This window comes from Pelodiscus sinensis, chromosome 2 (genome assembly GCF_049634645.1).
Source record: "Pelodiscus sinensis isolate JC-2024 chromosome 2, ASM4963464v1, whole genome shotgun sequence".
NCBI lineage: Eukaryota > Metazoa > Chordata > Testudines > Trionychidae > Pelodiscus > Pelodiscus sinensis.
The window spans coordinates 103,615,604-103,641,803 of NC_134712.1; the positions used below are offsets into that span (position 1 = coordinate 103,615,604).

A 26,200-nucleotide genomic window follows, 5' to 3' on the forward strand; every position below is an offset into this window, starting at 1 on the left:
ACTGTCTTTGCTGGAGCTTAGCATGAGTCTTGGTCCAAGTATGTCATTCTAATGCAGCAGGGGACTTAGCTTGTAAGAAATTACTTTAAACATGACCAACTCCATATTATAGGTTACGAATGTTAAAATGCAATTATCTGGCTAATCATACAGTCAATACAAATTGAATCGACTACAATTAGTCGATAAGCGCCTCTGCAGAGCCGCAGCGGGGGTAGCTCTGGGAGCCGACTGGAGCTGGGACTGAGTAGTCCTGGCTCCAGAGCCACCTATGCTGCTGCGGCTCTGCATTTTAAATGTAGTAAGAACCACTTTGCTCTTCCTACATTTAAAATGCAGAGGTGCAGGATCTACACAGTGCCAAATTTCAAAATAATGCACTATTTCAAGCCATCCCTTGTTCAACAAGATTTACTGGGATGGCGAAATAGCATGCCCATTATTTAAAAAAAATATTTTGAAATAACAGGAGGCTTGTGTAGACGCAGGATAGCTATTTGGGATACCTCTGGTATCCCAAAATAGCTGTGCAGTGTAGACTGTAGAAAACAAACAATGAGTAGTCCTGCAGCACCTAGAGACTAACAAAAATGTAGGTAGAAGAATTGGGTTGTGCTCATGAAACTATCTGAGGCTTCAGCTATTCCTGCAGTCAGGACTTGACCTGGGCTATGCTATGTCAGTGATGCATAACTCAAATTCTGGGGAAAATGATTTTGTTTAAAAAAAAACAACCCCGAGCCCTTGTTTTTAAATGGACGAAACCTTGAAAATGTGAGATGATTGAAAAATAAATGTAGTGATGCTTGCCCAAGTCTTTTGAGAGCTAAAATAATAGCTTTAGGAATCCTGAGGTGTACTGTTAATTCAACTGCCCAGTGATTTACATTTCTATATAGATAACTATTTCACTTTGGATCAAAGCATGGAAGAGTGGAAATATATAATGAAGACTTGTGGAGTTTACTGGAGTGGTAGATTGTGTTATGGAGATTGCTGCTACTTTTTAGCTGTTTTGATCTGTGGATCCAAAAAGGCAAGAGGCCCAACAAAGGAAAACTAGTGGCACAGAGGATCTTGTAATAGTCTATGACCCCTAGGTCCCACAGGGAGACTCACAAATTCACCCTGTCCCCGATTTCACATTTAGGTATCTGCATTAGCTATAAAGTTTCATATAGGAAGAAACTCCTAGATCCCTTGTTTCTTCTAGCTAGTGCCACTCCTGAAGGGCAAAGTAGGAGTCAGTGGCTTCATCTCTGGCTTTAATGACTGTTGTTCTTACATGTGTTGACTCCCCATTAACATAATTAAGTATTCTACTCAAGTCCGGTGTACAGGCTAAAAAGCTTAGGTCACGTTACGTATGTTGGTCAGGTCAGGTCAGGTCAGGTCAGGTCAGGTCACACACACACACACACACACACACACACACACACACACACACACACACACACACACACACACCTCCCCCCCTTCGATAGATCTGGCTACTGCCTCTTAGATGGATTAACTATAGCAATGGGAAAAAACCCTTTCATTGCTGTAGCTGGTGGATGCACTTACAGCAGCATATCTGCAGTGTTGTAGCTGTGCCACTGTGGTATAGATAACACTATCCCTTTCACAGTAAGGGCTAGAAATCTTGTTTTGTCAATGAAAGCTCAGATTCTGATGTTATTACAGAACTCTGGGAACTAGAACACTGACAAGTGCTTATTTTGCTGATGCTTTAATGTAGCCCTACCCAAATATCTGATGAAGAATCAAGCTTGAGGGGCTTAACACAGCTTGCGTGATCCTATTTTGAACAGATCTACTGTTTTCTGTAAGGGGTCTCTCAAGTGGGCAGCCCTTGGGAGTGCGCTCCCTCTCCCATTTTAAGTTCTGACCACAATAGAAGAAATATACTAGTTCCATTTGCCATTAAATTCATGCCTACCCACACTTTTAGTGCTTGACTAAGCTTTTTGCTATTGCACCAGGTGACTCATGGGAGCATTCAGAAGGTGCATTGCTCCCCCTGTGCCCCTGCCAAAATTTTGATTCCTAAGTGGGGTGCTCCCTTATGCCCTCTCCATCCTCTCTCTTTGCAGGCACCAGTCACCTGTGCCAGATGATATTTTACAAAAACTACTCAGCTGATGCTCTCGTACTTACCTTCCTAGCACATAATGAAAGTTAACATTCAGTTTCAGTTTTCACCTGCACACATTTAATTGCTCTAATCACCTGCCACAGTAACATTTCACCCTTATTATAAAAAAGTTGATGTATGCTGGAATGTCACAGGATGAGCACTCACCACATTAGCACCCCCACTGGGTGCTCCAAGGAATTAGTCCTTTCATCCACAGGGCTCCTTCTGCATGCTGGTGTCTCACGTGTCCATGCTCCACACTCTTGCTCTGGACCTGCATCGCTCTCAGACTATGGCATCGTCTTCAGGATACTGTCCTCTGACAGTGCCCACTTCAGTGGTCTTTCATCCCTCTTCTGGGGGTTGTACCAGCAGCCCCTTAGTCTCTAGGACCTGCTACAATAGCCAACTGCAGCCTTAATCTAGCACCTCACTTTAAGGGCAAGGCACAGTCCTTTTATGCCACACCACAATAGTGGCTAGACATGGCGCAAGGGGAGGAGAACCCAGGCCCCCCACTACTCTGGTTCCCGATTCAGGAACTCACTGTAGACAGTCTTGTCCTGCTCTTCTCTACTTCCCTTCACTAACTCTTGTTCCTTGAACCACTTCCTCTGTGATCCTCTGCATCCTCCTGGCTCTTGTGGCAAAGCTAACAACCTGGCGGGTATCAGGCATGATTGTCCCTCATGAGCACCTTTAGCTTACTCAGCACTGCTCTTCCAAAACTGCTGCTCTAAATCAGATCCTACCCTTCCCTTGTCAGGACCTAACTGGCTTGCACTGCTGGGCAGTCCTTATATACAGGCTGCCCCAGCAAGCCACACCCTGATTGGCCCCTTAAAAGCCTCTGCCTGATTGGCCAGGGCTGTGTAGAGGCACCTTTCTGTCTGTTTTAAGCCCTTCTGGCCAGTGTAGAAGAGTCCCTCCCACCACAAGGAATAATTAGAAGTACAAAGTGTAAATTAAATGTGTGTGTGTTTCCTTCTGTTCTGAACTTGTTTCTTCTAGCCATTAACTCCTGTAAGGTGAAGATAGCTTCTGAAAAGAAGTCAGTATGCTGCAGATGTTTTTCAAGTAATTTAAATAAAAAAATAATTTTTGGCCCTTCTGCTGGCAATCCAAGAAATGTCTGTGCTCTGACACAGTAATGTTATTATATGAATCTTTGAAATAATGGTAGTCCTTGCTTTAGAGATATTGATAAATTGTAGTAAGAATGATGCAGGATGCATAGTGTAGTTATGTTGTAGAGTTCTCAGACCAAACTCTTCCCAAGCAAAAAATCTCATATTTGAAACATTATTTCAGATCAGACTGTACCTAACAATATACCTGTATTCATTGTATGTGCTAGATACCAATACTTTTCCTTTAAAATCTCAGTGGAGCTAGGAAATGGCAATTTCTTTTTTTTATACGCATATAATTGCATATCTCACTTTATTTGCCAGTATGGAATTCATTATGCTGGTTGGACCCCCCTGGTCCAGCACCCTCAGGACCTGACTGGTCCCTGAATGAGGGAGTTTGCTTTACCATGAGAGGTCAATTTTGGCTCCCCACTTGGCTCCGGTCCTGGTCACCCCTCCCCCACTCCAGCCCTATTTGGGCTGCCTTTCTGCCACTGGCAGCCTTAGCCAGGTAGCTGACTTTGAGCAGTCCAGCCAGGTTCTCAGCTCTGCTGCCACCACAGACCTGGGGCTGCCCACTCCAGCTGGGCTCCCCACCACTAGCTCCACTGCTGCCAGCCCCGGCCACAGGTCCTCTTGCTACCCAATTCTTGGCCAGTGAGGCTCTCTGGCCCAAAGAACAGTTGCCAGACCAGGAAGTCACAAAGTTTAGAGATTCAACCTATACAATAAAAGACTACTGTATATTTTAAAGAGTTTGTGGGTTTGTCTGTGTTCAAGAAATCCTCTTAAATGATAAGAGCTAAGATCACTAAATTTGGCATGCAGTTTCCTCTTATCATAACTTAAAGCAAGGTCAGGGTTTGGTAGTACTATGAAAATGGGATGTGCCTGGAATGGGATTGTTTCTCAACATTATACAGAAAAGAAACAAAATCACCAGGCAAGTGAAAGGGTTGGGGGTGTGTGATAGGCTCTCCGAAGCCTGCATTGAAGCCGGGGACAGCCCGATCAGCCGTCCACCCAAGGAGCGGCAGCCGGCAAAGCCTCGAGGATGCGGCCGGCGGGCTTTAGGACTGCACCTCCGTTGGGCAGCCACAGCCCGCGGAAGCGGCAGCCTGCCAGATGGCCGGCATACGCCGGAGTGGAGGGACATGGAGGGGGTGGAGCGACGCCCTGTGATGTCTGGCGGCGGGCCATTTAAATCAGGCCTAGAAGAGAGCCGGGGGGAAGTATGGAGTCGAGCCCTTGCCTGGGCAGGCAAAGAGGCTTCCCTATGACCCGGCAGAGGGTGATTCCGTGGATCCTCCCTCTGGCGACCATGCCAGACCTGAGCAGGAAGGCAGAGCGGCGGTAAGACCCGGGGAACTCCCCCGCAAACTGGGACAGCCAGAGGGGGTTAGGAAGCAGCCCAGGGCAGCATGCTTTTGGCGCCCATGGGCTGGTGAGCTTCAGGTTGGATCCCCGTCGGCCAGGTAGGGGTGAACAACCCCCACCCTTAGGGACCTGGGTTGGGACCCAGTGAAGAGGGAGGGCCCGAGTCCCCCTAAACCCTCTCGGCATCTGCTGCGCGTAGCCGCGCGGCCGCCCCTCCGTCAGTCACACAGGCCATTATTGGCAGCCTTGGACCTGCCTAGGACTTTTGTTTTGAGATCCAAGGTCCCTTTGAGATACTTCTGCCCTGTAGACTGAACAGGCGGTGGGCTCACAGAGCCCCATCCTCGGACTAGAGGGTGAGCGCTTGCACACATAGGGCTGCCTCTGAGGGGAAACAGAGACAGGCAGGGGGCTTGCAGGGCCCTGCCCTGGCCAGGGGCAGGTGCTCGTGCCCAGGAACCTGTCACAGGGTGCCCCACTCAAGAACTGCCCCAGCCTGAGCCTCCCCAGGTTCCCTTTAAGGAGCGTCGGGGGGAGGGGGAGGTAAACTCCTCAGACATTGCTGGCTGTTTCCCTTAAGAAAGTGCACAATTGCTGCATTCCTCACTCTGGCTGGCAGATGAACCTGGACCTGTCTCTGCCAGGGGATCTGCACCCCTCCTCTGGCTGTGCCCGCTGAAGCTGCAGCGGCTGTTGAGATGTTTAGATACTGAAATACTTTATGTTGGAACAGGTACTGTAATAACTCTATGGCTACGTCTACACTGGCATGATTTTCCGAAAATGCTTTTAACGGAAAAGTTTTCCGTTAAAAGCATTTTCAGAAAAGCACGTCTAGATTGGCAGGATGCTTTTCCGCAAAAGCACTTTTTGCGGAAAAGCGTCTGTGGCCAATCTAGACGCGGTTTCCCACAAAAAAGCCCCAATCGCCATTTTCGCTATCGGGGCTTTTTTGAAGAAAACCCTACTGTGCTGTTTACACTGGCCGTTTTGCGCAAAAGTCTTTCGGAAAAAGACTTTTGCCCAAATGGGAGCAGCATAGTATTTCCTGAAAAGCACTGACGATCTTACATGAGATCGTCAGTGCTCTTCTGAAAATTCAAGCGGCCAGTGTAGACAGCTGGCAAGTTTTTCCGCAAAATCAGATGATTTTGCGGAAAAACTTGCCAGTCTAGACACAGCCTATCAGTTTTATATCTTGCTTCAATAATTTATATTTAGTTTTATTTACATTTAATACATTTTGTGAGATGAATGTGTAATAATGGCCAACATGAAAATAATTTCATTGTTGAACTGATTTGACACTAAACACACAACTTCCAAAATATTTATTATTTGGAGATTCTTGTTCTGAGTGGTGTCTGGATGCAGTTTTATTTCACTATTCTGAAAAAGCACTTTTCCTATTTTTCTTTTTTAAATTTACATAATTGTTTCAACATGTTCTATATACCATGCAAAATTTCAGTACAGTATACATCTTTAGTAGAATACTCAGACAAATGAGGAGTACTGTTAAAGTAGCACTTTGCAACTTTGTGTATACTACTTTATTTTGCTACCATTACTCTGTTTACTTTGTGGGAAATTCTGCACCACTGCATACGTGCAGGATTCATGTCCAATGCAGAAAATACATTCTGCCCAAGAAATGCTTTAGTTTTACCTTTCGCCCACCCGAGGCTGGTGTGGTGCCAGAACAGCTGGCTGACTGGCAGTAACAGCCACCTGTCCATGGAGTCATGTTAGGAGCCAGAGTGAAGCTCATTATGTTGTTGGGGGAGGGATTAGACTGGGGTTCAGAAGGGCTAGTGGAGCAGAACTGGGGCCCAGGCCCAGGAACTAGTAGTCTGACAGCACTGAACTGGAGCTCAAGGGGGAGCATGCTCCAGAACAAGACAGGAGCCGATGTGCCTGACTTAATGGGAGAGGTTTAGTATGAGGGAGCCCCCCTCTTCAAAAAAAAGAAACAGTAACATACTTCATCCATGCACACCCAATAACCCTGCAGCTTGATTTCCAGGCTTCTTCCCATCTCCCTTAGCTCCTCCAATACCCCTGATTCCCCAAGCCTTTTGCACTGCTTCTGATGGGGTATGGGACATTCATTTAAACTAAACAAGGAAAAGAACACCAAGGAGTCTGGTGGCTCTTTAGAGACTAACAAGTTTATTAGGCTATTAGAGCATAAGCTTTTTGAGAGCTCCAACTCTCTGCAGCATCTAAGGAAGTAAGAAATAAAGCCAGAAAAGGGGGGGATGGGGAAAAGGACACAGAGACAGGAGTGTGACAACAGTGGTGATTAAAATCAGAATTGATGTGGCTCAACTCCAACAGTGGTGAGAAGGTGAGAGTACCTGAATGGGAAATTATTGTAATGAGAGAACTAGGGAGATGTGAATGTGTAACCATGTACATGGTTAACTAATGAGCGTAGGCTTATTTGTTAACGTTCATAGTTACATTCAGGCTCCCGGTATGTGCAGGGAACCAGTTCCTGGCGCGCATCAGCTTTCGGGAAGCTGCCTACTGCCCCACGCTGCTGCCTCTAATGCAGAGCAACACTGGGAGCTGGAATGCTTAGGAAGTCAACTACCACCCTTTGTGTAACCACTGAAGTTTTCAGTGGTTACATGGTTACTTAATTACACGCATTTTAATATTTTTAGGGTGAACCACTCCATATGTTTATTTAGACCTTGGTTCAGGGTGTCAAATTTCCATATGTTACTTAAAGTTCTGTATTAGTATTCCTCAAAAGGAATTTATCAAAAGAAGTTGTTGAATTTTTTTGGTCTGTATTGTTAGACATTTTGGTAACTTTTTTCAAAATACCTGTCAGCAAGTATAGTTGAATCTGGCATAATTATGTTGTATTATTTTTGGCAAATAAAATATGCAGATTTTTTTCAGAATTTTAAATTATTGTGCACAGAATTTCTCCAGAAGCATTTGTTAGATGAGCACAGCTCTAGGAGTTTCTTCCTATATGAAACTTTCTAGCTAATGCAGAGACCTAAATGTGAAATTGGGGACAGGGTGAATTTGTGAGTCTCCCTGTGGGACCTAGGGGGGTCATAGACTATTACAAGATTTCCCTCCTTCATAATAGGTGTCTTTTTCAACTTTGATAATTATGTGGATAATGGTTGTTAGAAATAAAAAATAGAAAAAAGGATATCAATATTTTATGTAAAGACTGTGCATCAGAGAACACAACAGCATGTAAATTGCTGATCTGAAATCTTAAAGAAGGCTGTAGTGTTGATTACTACAGTAAACAGCAGTTCACTCAAGATGGTGGGATAGGGTCAAATTAAGGATTTTATGATTTTTTGATCTTATTTTGATGCAGCATTTGATAAATCTGAGATGACTAATCATGGATTAATATAGATTATTCATTAGGACCTCTGTTTATCAGGCTTTATTTATAATTTGGATAATACAGTAATCACTTTTGCTGAGAAGGACATTACTGAGGGAAGGGATAATGAAACATGGGATATCTATAAACAGGGTGGAAAGTGCATGGGGGAGGACCCATGTGGAAAAACTATAGAAAAGGGCAAAACTGAGGAAAGATGCGAGAGCTGGGAAGAAATGACTTTCCCTTTCTACAAGAATTTCAGATTTGTTGAAAAAAAAATCCCATCCTGAATTGGGACTGTGGCGAGGTGGAGCAACTCCGCCACTATCCCTGCCAGTTATTGAGATGACATCCTCCCCTTTTAATTGTCCTTCCTACCTGGCAGTGAATGCAGGTGTAGCAGTTCAGGTATAAGTGGGCTCACATCACCTTGTTAACTCTTCCTGGCTCAGTCCCACTGGAATGGTATATACCCCACTGCACTGAAAAAATCTTGATAAGCTCTAGACGAGTACTGACCATGCTGGCCTTTGTTGATGTGATTTTAAAGATAAAAAGCTCCAGCTCTCATACAGCCATATCTGCAGCAACTGAATAAACAAATAAAAGAGCATAGAACGTAACTATAGACCCCAGCCTCAATAATTTACAGAAACACTCTGAAAACTTTCCCTTTGCACTGCTTTTTTTGTTTAATAGCTCTCAATTGGATACTTCTGTTGTACATACTTTGTCCTGCTTTATGCCCCTCTCCCCCAATTATGAACAAATAATTGTAAACCTTTAAAATAGTAGCAGCTGAATAAAGTTCTGAATTGCAATGAAAGTACATTCTCATAGGAGATAAGGGGAAGAGGGGGCAACATAAAAAAGAATTGCAAAGTGTTCTGAGTTCATCATTTTACATCAATATAATCCTTTTTGCTTGTTTTGTTATACCTTAGAAATAAGTTGTAGTGCGGCATTCTGTCAGCAGTACTAGAGTTAAGTGTCTGTCAGGGCTTTCCCTTTAACATCATTGTAGCCTCACATTTTCAGCATAATATCTCAGCTGTTTCAAATTTTGTTGGCCTAAATTTTACCATAAAAGTTTGAGGCTGGATGTAGTTTTCTGCTTTTTGTTTAAAAAATTTATTTGTTCTCTTCGCTTGAGTGGCCAAGAAATGTGAAACCTTCAAAATTTCAGTGACTGTTTCCAAATTATAGATCAATAATGTCCTGGCTTAAATATATAAAACTTGGCCAGGACTTAGTCAAGACCTCACAATTATGAACACCCATGTTCCAAACTGATCAGTCAACCACATACCTCATTTGGAACCACAAATATGAGTAAGCCAGCAGCAGAGCCAAAAAAAAAAAAAAAGGCAAATATAGTACAGTACTGTAAACTATTAAAAATAAAGGAAAAATATAGAAGATTGGACAAGATAAGGAAACTTTTCTATGCTTGTTTCATTTAAGACTGTTAAAAGTAGCCTTTTTTTCTCCTGCACAGTAAAGTTTCAAAGCTGTATTAAATCAATGTTAAACTGTACATTTTTTGAAAGAATAATCGTAATATTTTGTTCTGAGTTGTCCACATTTCAGAATTATGAACAGTCTCCATTCCAGAGGTGTTTGTGAAGTTCTGCTGTAGTTTGACCTATGCATGGCCTGCAAAATTATTTTAAGAAAACCAAAGATGCTATTTTAAATAGGTCTGATTAAGGAACTGTGTATATCTTGTTGTAAAGCTCATTATTCTTCAGCAGTGTTGATAACTAAATTGAAAGCAGGGCTGTTTAATAGGTCCATATCGACCAAAGAAGGTTTCAGAAAGGTTTCTGAACCTGTGTAAATAGCATTTGCACAGCTTTGCTTTTCATACTCAGTTCACTTTCAGTGACACCTTCCCCTCCCCCTGCCCTCGCCCTCCAGGACCTGCCCTTTCACTGTGGTAGGGCCCAATAGCTTATTTCACCATTCCACCAGCAAGGTTTTCAGGAGTAATTCTCAATTCTTACAGGATCTTTGCAGAATAGGGTACCTCTGGCCAGCCTCTCACCAAAATAAAGCAACAGGATTGGGGACACACTTCAGAGCCTAGAATCCTAAGGCTGGAAGAGACCTCAGGAGGTCTTCAAATCCAACCCCTTGCCCAAAGCAGAACCAACCTCAACTAAATCATCCCAGCCAGGACCTTGTCAAGCCAGGACTTAAAAACTTCTAGGGACGGAGATTCCACCACCTCTCTAGGTAACCCATTCCAGTGCTTCACCACCCTCTTTTCCTAATATCCAACCTAGACTTCCTCCACTGCAGCTTAAAACCATTGCTCCTCATTCTGTCATCTGACAACAGCTTCTCTCCATCCTCTTTGGAACTCCCCTTAAGATAGTTGAAGGCTACTATTAAATCTCTCCTCACTCTTCTCTTCAATATACTAAACAAGCCCAAATCCCTCAGCCTCTCCTCGTAAGTCATGTGCTCCAGCCCCCTAATCATTTTTGTTGCCCATCCTTTCTGTAATAGGCGGCCCAGAACTGGATGCAGTACTCCAGATGTGGCCTCACCAGTGCCAAATAAAGGGGAATAATCAATTCCCTAGATCTTCTAGCAGTGCTCTTACTAACGCACCTCAATGTGTCATTAGCCTCCTTGGCTACAAGGGCACACTGTTGACTCATTTCCAGCTTTTCATCCACTGTAATCTCCAGGTCCTTGTCTGAACAACTGCTGCTTAGCTAGTCAGCCCCCAACCAGTAGCAGGGCTTGGGATTCTTCCATCCCAAGTGCAGGACTCTGCACTTGTCCTTGTTGAAACTCATCAGATTTCTTGTGGCCCAATCCTCCAATTTGTCTAGGTCATTCTGGACCCTATCTCTGCCCTCCAACGTATCTACCTCTCCCCCTAGCTTAGTGTCATTTACAAACTTGCTGAGGGTGCAATCCATCCCCTCATCCAGGTCATTAATAAAGTTATTGAACAAAACTGGCACCAGAACTGGCATTATGGGAGATCCAGTGCTAGAGCACCTACAAAAAAAAGTAGGTGCTCAGCACCCACTAGGCCTGGGGACTTAGGAGAGTGGGGCATGAAGAGGCAGAGGAAGGGCAGGGCTTTGGTAGAGGGGTTGGAGTGAGGCAGAGCCTTGGGGTGGACCATGGGCGGAAAAAAAAGAAAAACTCAGTGCCTATGCTTCAGAGTGTTCTCTAGTGAGTATAGACTATATCTGCAGCAAGCTCAGCAGAGCTGGTGGCTCCTAGCAGAGGAGAGAAATGCTTCTCTTTTCCTAATGACCTAATGGTGGAAGGGCCAAGAGAGGACAAAAGGGAGTGACTTCAGCCTCAGGAGAAGCCCAACAGAAGAGAGATTCCCTGAGCAGATCTAAGAAGAGGGTTTCTCAGAGCATGGAACTAATAGTATCTGGGGCCACCTAGTAGAGGTGTTTAATTTTTTTGGTGTAAGCTTCTGAGAAGGGACTGTGTAGGTGCCAGCTCCTGTGACTATTTTGCATTTGTCATTGTGTACTAGTCATCCAACAGCTCAATAAAACTAGTATCCTTAACTTGCTGCTTTTTGCTTGGCATGTTGGGATCTTACGATAGTATCTGAAAAGGTAATCTTAAATATCCTTAAATGTGGCATTACTGAGACTCAGCAGCAATTAGTTCTGGCAAAGGGGAAAGGGCGGGTGCACAAGGAGCTTCCCCACTTTTCTGCCACCTGCTTTGGGGTTGGCTACTATTAGAGTTCTTGTATTTCCTTGAGTAGAGACTGCTCTCTTTTAGGCCTGATCTGCTTAAAGGGTAAAGTCGACGTAAGATATGCAACTTCAGCTATGCTAATTATGTAGCTGGAGTCGAAGTATCTTAAATCGAGTTTTGGTGCCATCCACACAGCGGGAGGTCGACAGGAGCACAGACTCCTGTCAACTTCCATTACTCCTCATGAGAAACAAGACTACCGGTGCCAATGGGAGCGCCCTCTCAGTTCGAATTAGTGAGTCTTCACTAGACGCACCAACTTGAACTTTGGAAGATCGGCCATGGCAGTGTCAATCTTCTCAATAGGATAGAAAGCCCTTTATGGCCTCTGGGGCATTAGTCACACTTCTGTGCTAGTAGTCCTGTTCTCTAGCTGGGCATGCATGGGGCCACATGCCTCTCCCCCAGCAACGGAGTAGCAGTAGACGTTTGCTCTCTGTTCATCAGAGGGACCTGGGCATCATGTCTTCCATTCCTCTCCCAACACAAAGCTATGGCTTAGAAGTCACAACAAAGTCTTTAATTTGGTTATTTTAATAGTTTATTCGGGTTTTGATGCAAATTGTTAATTTACAGTATAATTCCATATTGCTTCCACTTAAATACTGAACTAATTCAGGATGATGATAGTTATTTCAGTGAATACCAACCTAGCTTATAGCAATTGCTTTGCTTAGTTTAGGGCAGTGGTCATCAACCAGTAGAGCGGGATCTACTGGTAGATCTTGGAGCCTCTGACAGGTGATCCTGACTGGTTTGGCCAGGAAGCTATCAAGCACTGGCACTTCAGCTGCCTCTCCATCCACTGTCATGCTGCCCCTGCCCTCTGCCCTCTGCCTTGGAGCTGCCCCCCTGGGAGCCTCCGTCTTGCTGTGCAGGGTGTGGGAGGGATGATGTAAGGTGATGAGTTAACTGTGTTATAACTATTTATAATAGAACTGTCATAAGAAGAATTGAGAATTATATGAGGCCAAGATTTTCAAAGATGAATGTGTAAATTTAGGCTCCTAGGAGTAGAATATTAAAGGCACCAGTAACAATTAGGTGCCTGACTCTCATTGAGTTTGAATGGAAATTTGCCACTAATTACCGTGCATACCTTTGACATTCTCCCCCTGTGGTCCCTGTTTAGGCACCTAAAGAAGTATCAAGCATCCAAAAGCTCCAATTGACTTCAGTTGGGACGGGAGCGGCATAATGATCAGCACCTCTTACCATCAGGTCAGTTATTTAGATGCCTAAATATGGGTCTAACTTTAAGTATGTCTTCCCAAATCTTGGCTTATATTTTTGAGGCACTGAACCCCATAGTATATATGTGCCAGAGGCATGTTTGTGTTCATATTCATGCAAGAGAGTTCCATAGATAAATCTCATTTTTAAGTAGTGATATGACTAACAGATCAGCATTTTTTAGTTCATTTGTAACACTATACAATAGCAATAGCAACTGTTGTCATTCACATATTATCTGTTTTGATGACAGAAGGTTAACTATCCAATAGACATGTTCCATTCTGGTAAGGAATTTTTTAAAAATTCAAGACCTTTGTGAAGCTGCTGAAAATTATGTAGATGAAAAACGGCACCAAGAATCACTGCCAGGTGTATCTAAGTGTAGCTACTTTTTCTGGTGCAATTTTTGTATGCAAGGTCATCCTTCTGGTGCTACCTTAGAAACTGGCCTTATCCTATAGAGGACATTGAATGATAACACTGCAAGTCAGCTGACTGCTGTGTCACAGAGCTGCTGCTTTCTACATTATCGCAACTGCCAGAGCTCTTAGTGCTGCAGTTTTCTAGTCGCAGTGCGGCAAAGCAGACGCATAGAACTAGGCACAAAGCAACATCGATGTTTTTTATTCTTCATTCTTTTTTGTATGAGGGAAATTTACTTTTGTTAGCATAAGAGCAGACGTACAGCCTGGATGTGCACGTTGGCTTCGTTTTCAGCTGAGCAGCTACTGCTCAGAGCCTGATACCCAAATTGCCTCTGATGAAGAACAACTGGTTTCCCACCTTGTGTACGATTAGTTTCTTACACCACGGTGATATACCTGCAAGAACAGGACAAAGGAGGCGGCACTTCTTACTATCTGATTGGGGCCTTTGCAGCCACTTGACTGCTGAAGCTGTCTAAACGAGCTAAGGGTGACATAATATTGGCATTATAGATTGATGTAAGAAACCGTAGCAGTTAGAGCAAAGCTCAAACAAGAAACCAGACTCACTGACCTAAATCAATCCCAGTCCTTGTGGATACAGGGCAGCAGTCGACTAGCAATGACACAACCAGCCATCAAGTGGAGAGTCTCTGGGATTGCAATCTGTGTCACTTGGAGCCTGTGAGAATGAAACACTCCACTTTCGGTTATTCAGTTGCTTTTCCTTTTTCTTTCTTTCCCTGTAAACAGCTATTAATTGTGCTTGGTCTCTAAGTGTATATTTGTATGGATTAGTCTTGTCTGTATTGCAGTCCTTATCTGCTCTTGCTGGAAATCAGGGTAGTAAGTCAGTCTGCTTTAACAGTTGTTTCTTTCTGCGTGATGCTATGCAGCTAGAATGGGTTACACTGACAACAAAGGAAGGAAGCACAAAGCATCACTTTATCTTCTGGGCTGTTACAGGAACATAACTCTTTTTTTTTCGATATGATGCCGCCCTCTCCTTCTTTTCTGTTGTTTTTTTTTTAATTCATCTAATCGAAGAGCCTAACAGACAATCATCATGGATGTGGTTTTTAATGATTTGGAAAAAGACAGCCTGTGGAGACTGTGATTTGAGACAGCAACACATTTAGGTTATTGCCAATTTGAAATACTTGGTTTGTGAAGCAGAGCCCTAAGGGACAAGCTCAGTAACTGAGAGAAAGATCGTAGATAAAGAAATAAAAATGACAAGCGTAATGGAGGTTCTGCAAAAGAGACTGTCAGAGAATCAGTTCATGGATGGCAATTTCACCAGTCTGAAACTGAATAATTCATAGAATGAAATTACCCTGCTTTCACCTTTCCATTTAAATCGGCATGATCTGAATCTCTAATAAATTTTCAAGATAAAGTAAAATGCCAATTTGAACCTGAAGAGCTTTTAAAACCAGATGCTACATTCTGAATCTTTCGTTACCTTTCACAATTTTCCTGTGAGAATCGCACTTCATCACGAAGCACCATTACCAGTGAAAATTACTGTGATTACAATAGCAACAATAGCATATCATCAGATGATCTCTAATTTTCCTAATTTGCTAAGGCTGACGGTGTGGTTTTAATGCCCATCGTGTGTCATCATGTCTGGTATGGATCAGTATCACACTGGAGCAAAAATGTCTTAGTATATGCTTCATTCTTCGGTACTTTTAACTTTGAAAATCTATATACAGTGTTAAAAATATGCGTTGTAAGTCTGTTTTAAGGTATGAGTGATTCTCCATGATTTTGTTTAGTTCCTAGGTACTGGTTGGCATTATGTTACTAATTTGTTTATACCGTTTTCTTTTGCACAAAGACTGCAGCAAATGATTAACAGTGTGGCGAATTTGCACTGTGAAAGCAGTAGCAGTGTTTTCATAGATGAAGCCAATATGAGTTTTATGCCTTATTTGAATAGCTACCTGTTTTCAGGTTAGAAATCCTTTTCTGGTATTGGTGGTCATGGTTGCATTACTTAACAAGTATTTGCTTTTTTAAATGAACACCATTGCCAGTAAAAATAAATGAGTGCAGCACTAACAAGATTTATTCCCCTCTTCAGCAATTAAACTATGATTATGTGCATGCACTGAAAAATGCGTGTTTGATCATTGGAAATCTCTTACTGAAAATAACAACAAACTGGGAAACACAGTGCTTCTGAATCTGTTCTCATTACGTCTTCAGAAGCTGTTGTGGTAGCAAATCTTCGCTTGGGAACTGGCCATAATTTTGTACAGCGGGATGCATGACTTCTGAAACAATAGGTACATTTATACAGTATGTCGGTTCCTACAGCTAGGATACAGGAGAGCATTTTAATGTGTATTTTGAGATAGATTCCTTATAATTTGATGCTAGGAATGAGAGGGAGGTACAGAAGTTTAGTAATATGTATTGTTTATGGAGGTAGTTTTGGGATTTTTTTTGTATATGTGTTTGACTTATAGACCTCAGTTTTTTGTTTTTCATTCTACCACCAGGTCTGTTTTATCATCAGAAGTTATTTTTGGATGATAAGAAGGTAAGTATTTCTGCTTATTTCCATGACGCTGTAATATTTTCTGCCTAATTTAATTTTTGGGAAAATGCACGTTTCTGTTGTGTGTTTATATAGCCCATTATTGCCTCATGGTATATTTTACAAAATAAATTTAGCATTTGTTTTTAATGAAACTAAACAAAGTAGATTTTAAAATAAAAACTGGTGTTTCTTAGTCAAAGTACATTTTTTAAAAATTGCTATAGAAGACAAGACTTTTTTTTACATTGCACCTTTGCTCTTAAACATTTATTTAATAAGGATGTGCAAGATTTCATTATGAGTATTCTTAAAATTTTGCATGGTACCATTTTGGATTTTAAGATACTGCGTCATCTTACACTTTGTTATATCTGTAAATTTTTAGTATAAGAGTTTAATCTGTGGCAGTAAAGGAGTTTAATCTGTGTAGAAGTGGCAGAAGGCTTTGCAGTTTGTGCTGTGATAACAAAGGGCTTTGAAAAGGCACTAAATGTGCTTATGCAAAAGTTTTAGGTTTTTTAAATATTCAGTAACTGTGATTTAGCAAACAGTGTTTCCTAGGCAGCAGATTCTGTAGCTCTAAACTATCAGGAATTAATTAATGCAATCAGTGATGTGAAAATCTATTTTGTGTACTTCACTTTTCAAGTGGTATTCAGGAATTAACAAAGAAAGGTCTTTGTACAGTGCGAAGACTGCTAGTCTTTTGGTGAAAGTGTGAAAACTATGCTATGCTACCTCAGTAATAAAAGGTAAAAATTCAAATCAAACTTTTCATGAGAGAATGAAAATAAATATATTTTTTACTTTAGCTGCTTTATAACAGATATTTTACATTTGTATGCATCTTAAAGATGTGTACTGTAACAATTAGTATAGAATTTTGCTTACAGGAACACGAATAGTTTAAAAAATGCCATATAAATATGGGTTAGTACTAATAGTAGCATTACAGTTGAGCAAGCCGTTGAGTCTTTTTGTTCATCACGGTAGTAATGGTCTGCAGAGAGCTGGTTGATCACCTGGTGCCGGCTGTCCTCATTTCCAGCTATAAAATAGTATTAAAAGATAGCGAAAATTAATGTCCTTATGTCTTGATTTCTCCCCCCCCCCTACATTTTTATGGTCTGATCCAAAGCCTATGGAAGTCAGCTAGAAGAATCACATTGAATTCATGGTCTTTGGATCAGGCCCTTATTAACAGTAAATATGAATCTGACCTTTTTTTCATTTGTCCCACCTTTTAATCTGCCAGTTGTTTTTTTCTGTAGCTCCAGATCTGTCTTATACTTAAAAATAAGAGATGCTGGTAGCTGGTCCAGTCTAATATTACTTTTTATGTAGTTGCCACAAGGGTACAAGGAGATGGCCAGTAGGAGGGGAAATGATCTCTGAAACAGTCTGCTATAAGCACCTTATGAAAATGTTCAAGAAACCCTGCAAGTCTCTCTATACATTTTAGAAATGAAATGTCTGCCTGTCAGTCTATGCAAGAACGCCTCGTAAATGGTAACAGTGAGGGCCACCAAATTTGGTAGGCAGCTTCCGCTTACCCTACCTTAAAGCAAGGTTAGGGTTTGGCAGTGCTGGGAACATGGGAAGTGGTGGGAATGGGCTCTCCCCCCCCCAACATGGAAAGGGGCAGAGAGGGATGCAATCCTCACATTCACCACTGGGAGCAGCAAGTGGGGACGGGATACTTCAGAGTGAGCACCAGGAACAGTCCCCAGCATGACACAGATGGGCTGGAGACGCGGTTCTGCATGTTGCCAGCTAAGCTACCTTCGACAGACAAGATTCTCCTCTCCCCTGCAACTACAGTCCCTGGGCATTATTCTGCCCCACCCTGCTACAGGGCCTGGGGATTCCCCCTCACCTACGGGAGCCTGCACATCTCCTCACCCTCGACAATCCACACAGGCACGTGAAGATTCCCCCCCACTATGAGATTCCTAGGGGGCCTAGCAATTTTCCCCTTTCCCCCTGCCACTTCACTTATAGTGTGGGGATTCCCTTCACCCCTGTGCCCTGCGCCTCCTCACTGGGCATAGGGATTTCCTACACACTTCTCCACGGTGCTGCTTCACCCGGGGACTGGGGATTCCCTAAATCATACCCCCACACCGCTCCTCATGGGGCCTAGGATGTCCTCCTCCATCCCCTCTCCCCTGGGGTCTGGCTGTTCCCTCTTTTTTGAAAATTACACTCATTTACATAACACATCTGCATTTTCCTTTTATTTCCCAATAAAAACCAACTAACCATTTCTTGGGTTACACACCTGAGCAACACCAAGTAAATCTGCTAGTAAGCTATATGTTGATATACCTATCTCATAGAGCTGAAAGGAACCTTGAGAGGTCATTGAGTCCACTCCCCTACCCTCATGGTAGGGCTAAGTATCATCGTTCTGATTTGCCCCAGATCTATAAATGGCCCTCTCAAGGATTGAATGCACAACCCTGAGTTTAGCAGACCACTGCTCAAGCCATTGAGCTATCCCTCCTTCTGGTTTAGGTTGGCTGGCTGTCTGTAAATGGTGGGGAGGGAGAGATACAAATTCAAACTTTTAAAAAAATTAGAGAAATATTGGCATTATTAAATTATTAAAACATTCAAAATGTAACTATATTTTACTATAGAAATGGCAGTTCTAGCAATAATGTCTGTATGGTCACTATAAGCAATTAATAAATACAGCCAAAACTGAGGTATGTTGACATTAAGTAATATAATTACACATAATAAAATGAACAGTAGACTCTGTAAAGTTAAACTTTATAGCATAATATAGGATTTTAGTTAAAAATGGGTTAGCTCTTGTTTTGCACTAATTTGTCCTTTGCAGTAGTGTACTATTACATACAGTTTAACTTCAATGACAAAATAAGGTCCCAGACACTTTTGCACATTAGTTACTTAAATGGATCTATTCGCCTTAGTAAAGTTACTTGTGTGTAAATGTAGGATCAGGCCCTAAAGCTATTCTTGGTAACAATTCTGATTCTATAACATATATAACAAAATATTGGGACCAGTTCATCTAACATTGAAGTCAGTGGCAGCATGATTGGTCCCATTTGCTTTATGTTTATGGCCTTTTTGCTTTTTATGAAAGTTGCTTTTGTTTCTTTCCTTTGCTATAAATTACAGTATATTTGATGAAATGATAAATGGAAGTTGCTTCTTGTATTCAAAGAAACACTTACATTTTGGAATAAACAAACTCTAGGAATGAACATCAAGAATATGTTGGCTAATTATTTAACAAGCCACATGTTACATGGTATATTTTGTTATAATGAAATGTATTAATGAGGCTGTCATTCTTGCATTCTTATTGCTACGTGAAATATATGTTCGTTCTGATTGGCTGCTGCCTCTCCAAATTCCCCTGATCTAAAGCCCATTAAAGTCAGTAGAGTAACTTAAATGTAGTAACTCAGACTAACTGTTGCAGTGAAAAACTTAAAGAACACTGAATACAGGCAGTCCCCGAGTCTCCGCACTTACGAACGGGGCTTTTCTCGCCCCGGAACTCGCGGGCGGCGGGACCACCCAGACGCGCAGTGGTCCCGCCACCGCGTCCTCTGGGGCAAGAAAAGCTGCTCCGGGTGTCCCTAGTCTGCTGGGGGGGATCCCCAGCAGACCAGGGACACCCTGAGCAAAGCCTTGGAGGTGGTGAGGTCCCGCGCCTCCAAGGCTTTGCTCGGGGTGTCCCTGGTCTGCTGGGGACCCCTCCCAGCAGACCAGGGACATCCCGAGCAGACCAGGGACACCCGGAGCAAAGCCTTGGAGGCGCGGGACCCCGCCACCTCCGCGGCTGTGCTCCGGGTCTCCCTGGTCTGCTGGGGGGGGGGGGGCGCAGCTAGTGCGCCCCCCCCCCCCCCCAGAAGACCAGGCTTTTGTTGTGGATGCCTGGGGTAGAGCAGCTGGGGTGCTGCCGGGTTGGTCCTGGGGGGACCTACCTGGCTGCGCCCCAGCTGTTCTGTCCCAGGCTCCAGATTCAGCCACTGTTGAAACTGATCAGTGGCTGATTCCAGGAAGCTGGGGGCAGAGCAACTCTGCCTCGGGCTTCCTGTAGTCAGCCCCTGGTCAGTTTCAGCAGCAGCGGCTGAATCTGGAGCCAGTTCCGAGTTACGTACAAATTCAACTTAAGAACAAACCTATAGTCCCTATCTTGTACGTAACCCGGGGACTGCCTGTAGTCTAGCAGCACCTTAAACACTAACAAAACGTGTAGATGGTATCATGAGCTTTTATGGGCACAACCCACTAAGACTGTCTTTCTCTCCCCATCACCCTCCCTAGACTCCACTTCAGGAAAACATCCCTAGTCAGAAAAGTCCTGTGGGATTTAATCATGTACTTACGTACTTTCTAGAATAGGCATAGATTTACATGCATGCTGAAATGTCTTTCTGAATTGGAGCCATTTTTCAAATTACCATAACTTTGATACTGAGCAACACAGTAGAGCGTGAGGCAAGAAGTTGAGTCTTCCATGTTTGTTGTGGACTAGTAGACAGGGAATATCAAGGACAGTGACCAATCAAAGCTGAGTGGTTGTCTAGAACACTATACATTCCTCTGTTCTATTTGGCTATGTTCTTCAGAGTATAGGCATTTTTTATTTATAGTTACTAAGAAATAATTGTACATGCCAATGGAAATCTAACCCGCTCAGGATTCAGGGAAATGAATAATTGATGAGTGCACAGTTATGCATTGTAACTCTAGAGTCCTCTGTATTCTGGCTGATACAATATATGAAAACAATATATTCTTATTTTCAGATAGTAATTGTGGTACATGCTCTCAACCTTAACTCCATTTTATAGTAAATTAAGGTTAAAAACAAATTACAGGGAGGTTGGTAGGCATCCCAAAACCAAGCGTTAGAAATCTAGATGAGTCAGAAAGAGTAATCTAAGTATTTTCAGATAAGAAATGCCTAGTTAAAGTACGCAAACAACTTTGTCCTGCAGTAACTCCAGAGGATAACCATATGATTCTGGTTTAGGCACCTAAACGTATCTGAGATTCTAAATTAAATTTAATCTTATTTGAAAAGGCACATTCCATTTTTAAAATATTTATTTCCATTCATAACCATTAATCATTAATAACTTATCTTAATTACAAATGTAATGTCTTCAGATGATGCCTATATACAAGATTTCAATTAATGTTAACTACATGGAAAATTGAAGAGTCTGCTTTATTTCAGTGTTAAGATCATTCAGGACAAAGAAAATACTGACAAGGAAAATGCTAAGTTTCTTAAAGAATCCAATTTTTAATTTATTTTAAATCATAAACAAAATAACATTCATTTGTAAATTCTCAGAAAATTAATCTTGTGTTTGAGAATAAGTGCTGTAAATTTGGAAGGATATGTTGTTTTATACACAACAAATAAGCTGAATAGTTTTTGTAGCCAAATGTAATACAGTCCTTACTATGAAGTTGTCATCAGCATCTCAATAGTATTTTACATGATAGTTATAGATACAATAATATCTTCTTGCTTTGTCCATAAAAATATCACTGTTCTGACCATTATTTATTGTCAAATACATTTTAGCTTAGGTTCACCCTTTTTTGGGTGAAATTAATGAAGACTATTTTGAGATCATGATGGCTATTTGATAATCCAGTGCATAAAGCAAAGATTCCCTCAACCTCAAAATCACGCACTTATAGATATGCGTCTGTGACCAGATTATCCACCTTGGGCTAAATTCTGTTGTCAGTAACACCAACTGCAGCCTTGAACACTCGGTCCATAGTGTTCTTTCAGTAGATGTTATTTAGTAAAAATAGCAAATATGGTAGGTGACCAGATTGGCTTACCAGGGAAATCCTTGGCGACCTTAAACACAAAAAGAAAGCTTATAAGAAGTGGAAACTTGGTCAGATGAGTATGGGGGAGTATAAATATATTGCTTGAGAATGCAGTAGAGTAATCAGGAAGGAAGAAGAAAGCACAATTGGACTTGCAGTTAGCAAGGGATGTGAAGGGTAACAATAAAGGGTTCTACAGGCTTGTTAGTAATGACAGGGTGATCAGGGAGGGTGTGGGACCCTTACTGGATGAGGGAGGTAACCTAGCGACAGATGATCTAGACAAGTCAGAAAGTGGGAAAAGCTGAAGTACTCAATGCTTTCTTTGCCTCTACCTTCACAGACAAGGTCCGTTCCCAGACTACTGCAATAGGCAATGCAGTATGGGAAGGAGGTGGACAGCCCTTGGTGGAGAAAGAACAGATTAGGAACTATTTAGAAAAGCTAGACATACACAAATTCATGGATTTAATGCATCCGAGGGTACTGAGGGAGTTGGGAATTGTCATTGCAGAGCCTTTGGCCATTATCGTTGAAAACTCATGGAGACTGAGAGATGTCCCGGATGATTGGGAAAAGGCAAATGTAGTGCCCATCTTCAAAAAAGGGATGAAGGACAATCCAGGGAACTATAGACCAGTTAGCCTTATCTCAGTCCCTGGAAAAATCATGGAGGAGATCCTCAAGGAATCCATTTTGAAGCACTTGGAAGAGGGGAAAGTAATCAGGAATAGTCAACATGGATTCACCAAGGGCAAGTCATGCCTTACCAATCTGATTAGCCTCTATGATGAGGTAACTGGCTCTGTGGACATGGGGAAGTCAGTGGATGTGATATACCTTGACTTTAGCAAAGTTTTGATACGGTCTCCCACAGTATTCTTGCCAGCAAATTAAGGAAGTAAGGATTAGATAAATGGACTGTAATGTGGATAGAAAGCTAGCTCCAATGGGTAGTGGTCAATGGCTTGATGTCTGGTTGGCAGTCGGTTTCAAGTGGCGTGCCAAGGATTGTTTCTAGGGCTGGTTTTGATCAACACCTTTATAATGACCTGGATGAGGGGATAAATTGCGCCCTCAGCAAGTTTGTGGACGACACTAACCTAGGGGAGAGCTCTAGATACATTGGAGGGCAGGGATAGGATCCAGAGTGACCTAGTCAGATTAGAGGATTGGGCCAAAAGAAATCTGATGAGTTTCAACAAGGACAAGTGCAGAATCCTCCACTTGGGATGGAAGAATCCCAAGCATTGTTACAGGCTGGGGACTGACTGGCTAGGTAGCAGTTCAGCAGAAAAGGACCTGGGGATTACAGTGGATGAGAAGTTGGATATGAGTCAACAGTGTGCCCTTGTAGCAAAGAAGGCTAATGGCATATTGGGATGCATTAGGAGGAGCATTGCCATCTGATCTAGAAAAGTGAGTATTCCTCTTTATTCGGCACTGGTGAGGCCTTATCTGGAGCATTGCATCTAGTTCTGGCCCCCCTCTATAGAAGGGATGTGGACGCATTGGAGAGGATCCAGCAGAGGGCAACTAAAATGATTAGGGGGCTAAAGCATACGACCTACAAGGAGAGACTGAGGGATTTGGACCTATTTAGTCTGTAGAAGGGAAGAGTGAGGGAGGGATTTGATGGTAGCCTTCAACTTCCTGAAGAGGATGTTCTTCAACTTCCAGAGAGGATGGAGAAAGGCTGTTCTCAGTAGTGACTGATGGCAGAACAAGGAGCAACGGTTTCAAGTAACAGTGGGGGAGGTCTAGGTTGGATATTAGGAAAAACTATTTTACTAGGAGGGTGGTGAAGCACTGGGATGGGTTACCTAGAGAGGTAGGTGGTGGAATCTCCATCCCTCGAGGTTTTTAAGTCCCGGCTTGACAAGGGCCTGGTTGGGATGATTTAGTTGGGATTGGTCCTGCTTTGGGCAGGGGGCTGGACTCGATGACCTCCTGAGGTCTCTTCCAGCCCTTGGATTCTATGATTCTATGAATTATACATTTTATTGATAGGTTTTATTGAACTTTCAAGGGAAGGCTTCATTAGAAGCCTGATCCGATGCCACTGGAAAACTCCCACTGAATCCAATGACCGCACTGGAGATTGAATCAGGCCACGGGTCCAATTATTTTTCCAAGGCAGGTATAGATTTATCAGAAAATGGTAGCAGTGTAATATCAATATTACAGACCTATAGTACATACTTTTGCTCTTTTAAGTAAGACATTATGGTAAAAAAAGCAAAATCCTCCTAGTACCAATGAAGTTATATCTGTATAAAAGTTTTTGTACCATTATAGCTTCTTTTAAGAATTCTTATACAAATGTAAACTGCATCTGTACTAGAGATGTGAAAGTGCAAACAGTTAACCATCGCCGTTACAAGTAGCTCCCCACTCCTGCGCTGCTGCCTTTGTATTAAAGGTGGAAGAAACACTAATTCCTGTTTGTTGTGTTTGATTCCTTTTTTCTATGGATTGAATAAGAAAGTCTATCAAAAGCTTGCTGATTTCATAATTTAGACCAAAATAAAAGGATCAACAAACCAATTTAAGATTTTTAAAATTGTTTTATGTAGAATAAATCAAAATTATTTAGCAAATCTGATCTCACTGTATGAGTACCAGAGCTTATAAAGATCTGTATCTGAGTAGACCTTTTTATGGGTCAAGTTATGGCTTGCCCTTCATGTAATCCGGGAATAGAAACACTCTGAAATGGACGCCAGGACATCATTAATGTGTCCCAGTCCCTGCACATCTGTGGAACTGATATTCATATTCCACCACCGAAAGCTGTTTCCAAGTGGTACTCCACTTGGAAAGCTGATCCACTAATCACTGTGGCCACTCAACATTCTTCTCTGTCCAGAATACTCCTGTTCTTTCCAGGAATAATTTGTGTGGACAGTTGATTGGAGATCTCCACCTGATGATAATGTGGGTGCAAAATAAAACTTGCCTGTATTGTGTAGCAGAGTACAACAGTCAGGGATCAGGACGTGATTGTGTTAGATGATGTATAAACAAAAAATATAGAAAATAAACAAGCATTAATTTGTGGGTAAGAGAAACCAAAGAAACAGAATTTGGCCTTATATGGTTTTAGTATGCAGCCGCTTAAGAGTGAAAGAAGGGAGACAAAAATTCACATTAATAGTTAAAAAAGAATAAATGTTGTCTTATGCTAAAGTCTTTAAGTGCCTAGTTATTTACTTAGGTATAGCTGCTGAGTTACCATTATTATCTAAGCACAAGTCACGGTAATGAATATTTGGTTGCTTACAGCAGCATTTATATTTCCAAGGGCCCTAAAATGGAAAACAGATAGGCCTTTATGCTCTATGCTCCCCTGTCATAATTTAAAAGTACACAAAACCTCAAAAGATCACTCCAACTTAGCTAACATGAATCAGTGACATTCAGTATGACCCACATCCAGAAATCAAAGCAAATCAAAAGCTGAAACCACCCTTCTTCTCCAATAGCTTACCACCTTTTGTTCTACCATGTTCTATAAAGCCTGTGAAAAGCATCATGCCCTATAGTCCTTAAATTCAAGCTATTTTTGATTAGTAGGTGGGGAAGTAAATTCCAAAGTGGAAGAGAACCCAAAGAAAGTGCCTTGTCAGTAGTCCCCCCTTTGATCTGAACCAAAGAGAGGCTGTACTGTCGTGTCTTTAGTTTGCATGTCCAAAATAAAACATCTTCACGTACACTTCTCCTATTGTGTGCTTTATTGCTGTGAAGTGCTAAAGGCTTCCTGCAAGGTTCTGACAACTCTCAGCTCCCAAGGAAGTTAGGAGGACCCAGCAGTGACAGTAACTTAACATTTCTTACAGGTACTGTCCTATTGCATCCCAGGTCCCTGCTAGATCTTTAAATAGCTCCCTGCTGGCTTTTGCCATAGCTCAGACAGCTCAGCTGCGCATTAGGGTGCACCCACTTACTTTCACCTCAGGTAGGAGCAGAACTGCTCAGTTCCTGTTAAGATCAAGCCCTTTGGTGTGAGATTTCTATGTAGACAAATGCCAGAGAGAAAGTCAATCAATTGCCATTTAAATTCCATGTAATATAGTAATACTACAAGAGCAGAAAAACATTTTTACATAATTTACAGTGTGGTTAAGACATTATCAAAAAAGCTTTAGAGAAGACAAGGCATTATATTTGTTTGTAGAAAGACTCAGACTTATGTAGCGTAGTCTGTAGAAGACTCATGTTAGGCCTCAAGCTGTTGGTCTAAAATAGAAAATACCATACAGACATCATAAGTGAATCCTCCATATTAATTACAAAATGTGACCTATCTCTTTGCTTGCTTCACTCATACAAATAATCCCTATAACTCAGCGGTTCTATTCACAT

At 42.2% G+C, this 26,200-nt stretch overlaps 2 long non-coding RNA genes across 3 annotated transcripts in view; one reads left to right on the top strand and one right to left on the bottom strand.

The window, feature by feature from the left end:
• The window catches only part of LOC142827155 (uncharacterized), a 78,495-nt gene extending 62,356 nt beyond the window's left edge, over positions 1-16,139 (top strand). Inside the window, exons 2-3 of the long non-coding RNA XR_012901614.1 lie at positions 12,906-12,994; positions 15,948-16,139. This is a non-coding gene — a long non-coding RNA (uncharacterized LOC142827155). The remainder of the gene's footprint in view (positions 1-12,905; positions 12,995-15,947) is intronic.
• A 635-nt stretch (positions 16,140-16,774) lies between these two features.
• Positions 16,775-26,200, bottom strand: part of LOC112545575 (uncharacterized) — a 132,942-nt gene continuing 123,516 nt past the window's right edge. For both annotated transcript variants that reach the window (XR_003089110.2, XR_012901621.1), the window contains exon 3: positions 16,775-17,036. This is a non-coding gene — a long non-coding RNA (uncharacterized LOC112545575). The remainder of the gene's footprint in view (positions 17,037-26,200) is intronic.